The sequence below is a fragment of the Triticum dicoccoides genome, chromosome 5A (assembly GCF_002162155.2).
Source record: "Triticum dicoccoides isolate Atlit2015 ecotype Zavitan chromosome 5A, WEW_v2.0, whole genome shotgun sequence".
Classification (NCBI taxonomy): Eukaryota; Viridiplantae; Streptophyta; class Magnoliopsida; order Poales; family Poaceae; genus Triticum; species Triticum dicoccoides.
In genome coordinates, this window is record NC_041388.1 from 99,214,366 (window position 1) to 99,221,976 (window position 7,611).

The 7,611-nt window shown below is 40.4% G+C and overlaps 1 pseudogene; it reads left to right on the forward strand.

Moving 5' to 3' along the window:
• Positions 1–2,567: 2,567 nt before the first annotated feature.
• On the forward strand, positions 2,568–5,791 carry LOC119297209 (annotated as a pseudogene).
• Positions 5,792–7,611: the final 1,820 nt, after the last annotated feature.

Here is a 7,611-nt window from a genome sequence, read left to right on the forward strand (position 1 = left end):
AGCCCCCGCGGGTTGACCAAGGTGGAGGAGGAGTGCGTGACGCCGTGGCGCGCGCAGTACGCCTCCGTAGTGAGCCGGCCGAAGGGGCTCCGCTCGTCGGCCTCCGCCACCGGATGCACCATGGCTTCTCTGCGCGCTCCCCTTGATTTAGTGTGTTCTTGGAGTAGTAGATGCAAACAAGGGCGAGAGGAGGGTATATTTTCTTTAGTACTCCTACAGTGGCGGCCGTTGAGAGGGGGAGTGCTGCGCATGGTCCTCGCCGGACAGAGGAGGGAGTGCGTTGGGGAGAGATAAGATAGGGGATGATTGGGAGGGTGAGAAGATAAGCTTGGAGGAATGGACAGCGGTGCGTGCGGCCAAACGATACGCGTCGCCGGCGTGTGATGCATGCACGCGTCCATCCTGATCATTTGTTTCTCGCCGTGCATTGCCGGGTTTGGTTCTATTTTTTTCTTCTAGACGTTGGATTTGCATCTGTTTGTGTTATCATTTTTCTGCTTTCTAAATTGCTTCAACTAAAAACTGAAAAAACGCAAGCCTATCAACTTAACAAATAATAAAAGATTCGACCCAGTTAAAAAAGACACAAAAGTAAAGAAGAAATATGCAGACATGGCGTCAACACAGAAGATAAAAAAGTGTGCATGAAAAATACACCCCCCCCCCCGTTGATTCCTCAATTTTTTTTTTGCAGAAATACACCAATATGCAACCAGAGAAAAAAGCTAGAAGATAGCCGTGAATTGAGGCGCAACACACTAAGCAAAGATTCAATTCCGATGAAGAATCCTTCATATATTGCGACAGGTAACGAAGTTAGTACATCTATAGAGAAGGACTTTGTGGATAGCACACACACAATATGGTCGGGCGCTAGGCAAAGTATGCAACATTTTATTTGTGCGATATCAGTGCACTCAACATAAGGGTTGCGTGTATGATATTTTTAGTATGCGTTGTCACTGTATATTGACAGTCTAATCTACGATGTCATGTTGAAGACAGACGAAAAACATCATATGTGCTCTTACTTCAAAATATTTAAATTAGTAACTAAACTCTTGAAAAATGTGCTTCAAAGTCGAGAAAAATGCACTACGTGGAAGTCCTCCGGGCACCCCTCTCTCTCGAACCACTGCCCCTCCGCCCCGTAGCAACGCACGGGCATGTTTGCTAGTAATAATAAAGCAATGACTACTTCTGGTCGTACGTCATTAAAATTGTCCTCAAAGTAGTCGTAAATTACCCACCATGCCATCCATAAGTAAAGAAAACGATTCGATTATTTCCAAAATCACCGGCGTGTTCGATTCTTATAAGCATGATACCCTGATACACCATGTGCAGTCAAGTAGCGCAATGGCTAAGGCCTTTTACTTCCACGCGGGAGGCTAAGGTTTGATCCTTGGCTCTACTAACTTGCCTCGTTTCTCTCTTATATAGCAAGCACACCTCCGCCCGCACGCGGTAATGGGCCGACCCATATGCCGCTCGTGACGCCCCCTGTTTTTCTATTTCATTTTTTTTGTTTTTTCCTTCCTCATTTTTTTGCTTTTCCTTCTTTAAATTAATTTGTGTTTAAATTTCTTTTTTCAAAAAAGTTGCGAGTTTTGATAAAATACATCGAGAAATCATAAAATGTTCTTGAATTCAAAAAACAAATGGGAAATCAAAAAATGTTCGTGATTTCAAAAAATTGTTCGTATATTAGCAAACTCATGATTTCAAACAAATGCTCGTGAAATAGAAAATGCTCATGATTTTCAGAAAATAATCGTGTATTCAAAACATATTCAGAAATTTGAAAACAATGCCCATGAAAATTTTGAAAATGTTCACAGAAATTAAAACAGATTCAGAAAGCTGTGAGTTTAAAAAAATCGAGAATTATAGAATATTTGTGAATTAAAAAAATCAGGAAATCATAAAATTTCCGTGATTCCGAAAACTGTTTGCATATTATAAAAAAATGCAATTTCAATTTTTTTACGTGAAATAAGAAATGTTCATAATTTTTAAAAAATGATCATGTATTCAAAACATATTCGGGAATTTTAAAAAATGTCCATGAAATTATACAAAATCTTCACACATCTACATAATCTGATTGTTTTTCACCCGTTGCAACGCACAGGCATATTTGCTAGTAAAACTTTCATGAATTTTAAAAAATTCACAGAATTTGAAAAAATCACGAATTAGAAAAATCGTAATTTGGGAAATTTTGGAAAAAATGACAGAGTTCACGAGAATTTGAAAAAGTTCATGAATTTGCAATAAGTTCTTTAATCTGAAAAGAATTCACGCATTTGTAAATTAAAAATAAAATAAAAACGAAAACCCAAGACAAACCCATGCCAGGAAAACCCGCAAGAAAAAAACGCGCAAAAAAAATGCGCGGAAAACTGTGGAATAAACAAACCTACATGGGCCGGCTCATTTGTCATGTCGTGCCAGTTAGCGAAATTGCCGCTTAGGGCGCCATCTGGGGCTGGAGTTGCCCTAACGTGCACTTGAAATCCTCCAAGTCCAAATTAAGTAACGGCAAATAATCGAGTCCCCGCGCCATGGAGGTAGACGGACGCGGAGATGTATTAGCTCCGTCCCCTCGCCCCGCTTGCGGCAAGAAGCGGCCGCTTTCCCCCTCAACTCCTCAGAATTGCGGACTCGTCCAAGTCCACCACCAGCGACGAGGACGACAACCCCTGGGCGCTCAGCGACGACGAAGAGGAGGATGAATACCACGGTAAGGCACTGCTTCCTCCGTAGTTGATTCGACGCTTCTGTTCTGTACTTGATTAGTTTAGATCTATGTGTATCCTGATGCAATTGGCTCTCTCAATTAGAAACCAGTGCTCCTTGATGTAAGAACCTTTATCAACAAGATTTTCGTGCAATACTAAAGAATATCTTGCTGAATTAGTTGCACCAACACCGTCAGTGTTTGAAACTTTGAATTTCAACCGAATACATTGCGTTGCTAACTACTTGTACGAAATTGAGACCTCGTTCAATAGTTGAACCACCGCTGGACAAACTGTTGATCTTTTCTTTGGGTAACCTGTGCCAGCTACTCAGATTTAGGTATGTTGTTAGCATTTCTGTAACACAATAATGCCTTTTGGGGAGAATAATATTTAAATGGTCACACACTCTTGATCTTAAACTAATAAACATGAATATGGCAAATCATTTTATAAGTAGAGTTTCTGGGAAAAGGTTACAAGTAACTTAAAATTTAGCTGGCTATTCCACTGGTGCTCGGCTACTTTATTTTATTGGAGATTGTTATTCTCCACTAATTAGGTCTAATTGTACTGAATCTAACCGTAGTGAAGATCCTACCTGATCTTCCAATCTGCGAACATGTTTGTAATAATAACACACACACACACACACACTTGGTATTAATGGTAATTTTCACTTCAAAAGAACATATAATTCGACGCATGTATACAGCCTTGTAGACTGCAATTGTTTTGACAGCTAATCTTTCTCAAGTGATATATACTTTTTCGAGGAATATTTCTCAAGTGACCCATCTAATAATTTTGGCTTCTAAATCAATGGTAGATCTTTGTCAAAAAATCAATGATAGATGGTGCTCAATGTTTTTTGTTGTTGTTGATTTGGTTAATGATTTCGTGTGTAGGGAAGTACCGCCCTTTTACAGTTGATGATTTCCCAAGGGTTAGCAGTGATGATGAGCAGACAGTTGCCGTGTATAAGAATCCAGAGATTTCTATCCGAGGCCCAAGACCGCTTAGGAGATTTCCAGCATTTAAGCCAGAAAGTCGGCATTCATGTGATATGGAGTATCAACTTGCCGATGAATCTGAAAGTAAGTGTTTTTTTAATTAAAATTCTGTCACTGAGATGCCCTGCATCAAATTATCATCAAGAGAAAAGTCCAAAGTTTCTCAGCTTAGGAAGAATTTTTTTTATGAGTACCAAGATATCTTGATGAGTGGTCCCATCACACACCAAACTTGATCCTCAATAAATGGGGGAAAACCCTTGTGCATCAGCTGTCAATCTAGGAATTGAACCCGGGTGGTTAGTTAGCTTTACCTGCTGTCAATTGTCAAGTGTTATCCTGTTCGTCTATTCAGATTGGCATCAAATGAAAGAAATTTGAGCATTTCCCCATCCACCCCCAAATCCAAACTACATTCCAGATCCCTCCTCTGCTCACTTCTCAGCTCTTCCTTTGTCAATCCTTTGTGATAACAATGAACAAACAGGATTTGGTAGTATATTTTCCAGAACTGAACCACTCTTGATGAAACAAAGCAGATTTTCTCTCATCATCTGTTCATGACTATAGATCTCTGATAATACCTCATGCTCTGTTTGTTAATTTTGCAGTCAGTTTCAGCAATGTTGGGACCGTTGATTGCTCACATAAGGGTTATTGCAGATCGATGGACATGGTGCAGTTCGTTGATCTCAAAATCGCTGGCTATCAGCATGCCCGGCCTGGACGTGCCAAAATATTTGGGTTTTTCGCAGCGCGGGATCGGGTCGAACCTTTGCGCAATTATGTCTATAGGCGTCAAATTGAGAATTATGAAGCTGTAACTGTGAAGCCAAAGACGGTAATCTGACTATCAAACTTGCAACTTTCTACTGGCCTGATTCTTTAATCATACTTACAATACACGTGCATGAGATGCAAGCACTGTATTGAAAAAATTATTATATTTAGGCTTTATTCTGGAAGTTTGAGATACTCACCTGAGTGCATGCTGCAATAGTTCAGTAATATCCAGTTTAAAGGTATCACGCCGAGTCAAATAATCTCACTAATTCACTATTAGACATAACACTTAATTATATCCAGACCAGACAGTTGTAGTGATTGCAGCCGATCTATTGTAGTAATCACTAATTAAAGTATAGGATGTCATGCCTGTTGATCCAAATTGTAGGGTATGGCACGTTTATCACTGACTAGCTCTGCTCGAGGTATTGGCATAAGGAGCCGTGTGCTATTTGAATTCAAACTCTGTATATGTACTGAAGACCCACAGGAAGATGGGCCCAAAGGCGACCTTCTTATTGAAGGACGTACTGAATTCAGCACCATGTACACAACAGAATCATCCATTCAAAATCGGCGTCTTTATGGGGACAAGTTTTCACTAGATGTCAAGTTTGCGGCGCTGATTAATGCAGTCCAGGCATTCGTTGATGTTGAGATACTCCGTGCTCCTGATTGTGGCCTTAATCTGAATCTCTATGCCAAGACCAGTGGTTACGAAGATGTGATTCCTCTCTACCAGGGAGTTGCAGAAGCTGGCTGCAAAATAAGTTCAGTTGTAGCCGTGGTGATACGGAGTTGCGTGTATCTTCGTATCGAAGGGACCCCCAAAGATGACGGACTTTCTCAGAAGCGGCTGCCCTGTGGTGCGTGGGAAGACAGCTTCGACACTTGCTATCATGGAATAGTAGATAAGGCTGGTCATATTGGGGAGTAACTTATACTAGTGTCATGTATATGACACTAGTCGAAGTTACGACCTTCATAGTGCAAAGTAACTAGTGTCATAGATGGCCTCATTTATTAGCTTGTAGACTCATCCTTTTTTGGGAAGCGCTATGTTACAGTAACATATTATGTTACTCTAAATACCTTTCTCCTCATTAACTACATGCCGCATAAGCAAAATTTTCTTGAAGTGTGTTATGTTACTACTTAAGTTACTCCCACTATGACTAGCCTAAAGTGGTGAATCTTGATGAATTTACCATGATTTCGGTGAAGATCACCTGGAGAACCTTGGATTGACACACAGCTTCCTGTACAAGTTACTCTAATATGTTGCTCGAACTTTGATTGCTCGCTGCCCTGATGTTATCAGCACTCCACTTCGTTCCTGAACCAGAGTTATGTATCTGCTGTTTTGAAACAACTAGATGATGCCCTACGGGGTACCGTCATTGACGTGGAAATTGTTTGCAGCACATTTCGGTGAGATTTAGTTGTATAGAACATGAATACTTAGATTAATAATATAAAAACAGAAACTAAAATACATAAGATTTTTCTTGATTATTATATAGTTTTAAAATGTTGTTCAATATGGAAATGACTTAGCATTTTCTGATGCATGTTATAAGGTGACATGACTGCTGACATATTTGAATGTTGAGGAAAATTGGCTAGTGGGAATCACCTATTTTCCCTGGCACTAGCAGTGAACGATAAAGCACATGTGTAACGCATGTGCTAATCTTTTGTTCTTGGTCATGTTGGAATTCCAAGTCAGAAGCATAATGTTGTTGGATGCCTCCCACCTTGTTTCTCCACTGTACATTTGAGATTAGATGGTTCATAGCGTAAGTTTTCATATTTGCACCAAGATGAGGTTTCCACCTGATACGTCATAAGTTTCCATAAAAATACATGTGTTCTATTATATTTGATTACTGTACAAATGTAAATATTTGTAAAAATATAAGTAGCATAACATAATGAAAAAAAACCATCAACCATTTGCATGTTCAGAAGGATATTTGTTTCTTTGTATAAGTAGTATAATAAATTGGAAACGGCTTTATCATTTTCTCATGCATGTTTGCATGTTATAAGGTGATATGTCTCCGGAGGTGACATTTGATTGTCGAGAGAAATATGTTAGCGAGGATCATATATTTAGGTGTATACTAGATGATACACCATACATTGTTTCAGAAGTTGTTTGCAATATGTTTCAATGGGATTTGGTTGTATGGAGCACAAATATTTGAACTGATAATATAAGAATCAAAACCATTCACAATCAGTTCTATTTCACATGGTATTTTGTTGTGAGAACTTGGTTCTGAACAGTGTGCAAGCCCAACTGTGCCCCGCAATGAATCTGCATGTTGTCCTTCTGCATACATCACCTTATTGTCCATGTTGTACTGTCTGGGAAAGTTAGTTATTCTGTTTAGTCAACTACCGACAAAATAGTAACTCAGGGCCTGTATCATACAATTTTGAAAACGTGAGAATAAAAAAACATAGGATTTAACATGCCCATCTCAATCCTATTTGATTTTGGGTTATTTGATTGCATCATAGGAGAAACAATGGACTCTTTCAAAGATGTTTGAGTGGATGCTAGAATCCTATGGGAAGTAGTACGAAAAAATGTTGGGGAACGTTGCATGGGAAACAAAAAAAATTCCTACGCTCACCAAGATCAATATAGGAGATGAACATCTACGAGAGGAGAGATTGCATCTACATACCCTTGTAGATCGCTAAGCGGAAGCGTTAAGAAACGCGGTTGATGTAGTCGAACGTCTTCGTGATCCAATGACGATCCGTCCCGCGAACTCCCGATCCAAGTGCCGAACGGACGGTACCTCTGCTTTCAACACACGTACGGCTTGATGATGCCTTCACATCCTCGATCCAGCGAGCTATGGTGAAGTAGTAGCTCGAGTCCTCTGGCAGCACGACGGCGTGGTGGCGGTGGTGGTGATGGAATCTCAGCAGAGCTTCGCTAAGCACTACGGAGAGGAAGAAGGCTACGAGGGGAGGGAGGGCAGCCGCACCCCATCGGGGTGGGGTGCGGCTGCCCTCCCCCCCCCCCCTCTATATATAGGGGGAAGGGG